We start from the raw sequence: 1,894 nt of genomic DNA, 5'->3' as shown, positions 1-1,894 counted from the left end.
CTCTTCTGTATTGCTTGGGAGAGTACTAGGAGGAGTTTCAGTGATTTTCTTACTCAGCTGACCCACTTGTGCCTCTAAGTTTCTAATGGAGGACCTTATTTCTTTCATGAAACTTAAAGTGGCCTTAGATAGATCAGAGACTATGTTTGCTAAGCTAGAGGGACTCTGCTCAGAATTCTCTGTCTGTTGCTGAGAAGATGATGGAAAAGGCTTGCTATTGCTAAACTTGTTTCTTGCACCATTATTAAAGCCTTGTTGAGGTTTTTGTTGATCTTTCCATGAGAAATTTGTATGATTTCTCCATAAGGGATTATAGGTGTTTCCATAGGCTTCACCCATCTAATTCACCTCTACCATTGCAGGGTTCTCAGGATCATAAGCTTCTTCTTCAGAAGATGCTTCTTTAGTACTATTGGATGCATTTTAAAATCCATTCAGACACTGAGATATCATATTAACTTGTTGGGTCAATATTTTGTTCTGGGCCAGTATGGCATTTAGAGCATCAATTTCAAGAACTCTCTTCTTCTGAGGCGTCCCATTACTCACAGGATTCCTCTCAGAGGTGTACATGAATTGGTTATTTGCAACCATATCAATGAGTTCTTGAGCTTCTGCAGGCATTTTCTTTAGGTGAATGGATCCACCTGCAGAATGGTCCAGTGACATCTTAGAAAAATCAGATAGACTATCATAGAATATATCCAAAATGGTCCACTCTGAAAGCATGTCAGAAGGACACTTTTTGGTCAACTGCTTGTATCTTTCCCAAGCTTCATAGAGGGATTCACCATCTTTTTGCCTGAAGGTCTAAACATCTACTCTAAGCTTGCTCAGTTTTTGAGGAGAAAAGAACTTGGCCAAGAAGGCCGTGACCAGCTTATCCCAAGAGTCCAGGCTATCTTTAGGTTGTGAGTCCAACCATGTTCTAGCTCTGTCTCTTACAGCAAAAGGGAAAAGCATGAGCCTATAGACTTCAAGATCTACTCCATTAGTCTTAACAGTATCACAGATCTGCAAGAACTCAGTTAAAAACTGATAGGGATCTTCTGATGGAAGTCCATGAAACTTGCAGTTCTGTTGCATTAGAGCAACTAGTTGAGGCTTCAGCTCAAAGTTGTTTGCTCCAATGGCAGGGATTGAGATGCTTCTTCCATAAAAATTGGAAGTAGGTGTAGTATAATCACCAAGCATCCTCCTTGCATTATTGTTGGGTTCGGCCATGTCTCCTTCTTTTTCGAGATTCTCTGTAAGGTTTTCTCTGGATTGTTGTGCTTTAGCTTCTCTTAGCTTCTTCTTCAGAGTCCTTTCAGGTTCAGGATCTGCTTCAACAAGAATGTCCTTGTCCTTGCTCCTGCTCATATGAAAAAGAAGAGAACTGAAAAGGAAGAGGAATCCTCTATGTCACAGTATAGAGATTCCTTTGTGTGAGTAGAAGAAGAAAAGAATAGAAGAAGGAGGAGAAAAAATTCGAACACAGAGGAGAAGAGAGGGTTCAAACTTTTAGATGAAGAGAAGTGTTAATAGATAAATAAATAAATAGAAGAAGATGAGAGAGAGGAGTTTTCAAAAATTATTTTTGAAAAATGATTAGTGATTTTCGAAAATTAAGAGAAGAAATAAAATTAAAATTAAAATTTGAAACAATTAGTTAATTAAAAGAATTTTGAAAAAGAGGATGGTGATTTTCGAAAATTAGAAAGAGAAAAGTGGTTAGGTGGTTTTGAAAAAGATAAGAAATAAACAAAAAGTTAATTAGTTAGTTGAAAAATATTTGAAAATCAATTTTGAAAAGATAAGAAGTTAGAAAAGATTTTGAAATTGATTTTGAAAAAGATATAATTTAAAAAGATATGATTGAAATTTATTTTTGAAAAAGATTTGAAAAAGATAT

The 1,894-nt window shown here is 36.1% G+C and overlaps 1 non-coding gene across 1 annotated transcript; it reads left to right on the top strand.

The window, feature by feature from the left end:
* Window positions 1–723: 723 nt before the first annotated feature.
* On the top strand, window positions 724–831 carry LOC130937101 (small nucleolar RNA R71). Its single transcript, XR_009068335.1, has one exon. It is a non-coding gene; the product is annotated as a small nucleolar RNA R71 (small nucleolar RNA).
* The last annotated feature ends 1,063 nt before the right edge of the window (window positions 832–1,894 follow it).

The sequence above is a fragment of the Arachis stenosperma genome, chromosome 6 (assembly GCF_014773155.1).
Source record: "Arachis stenosperma cultivar V10309 chromosome 6, arast.V10309.gnm1.PFL2, whole genome shotgun sequence".
In the NCBI taxonomy this organism is placed as follows: Eukaryota; Viridiplantae; Streptophyta; class Magnoliopsida; order Fabales; family Fabaceae; genus Arachis; species Arachis stenosperma.
This window is presented reverse-complemented; position numbering and strand designations above follow the sequence as displayed.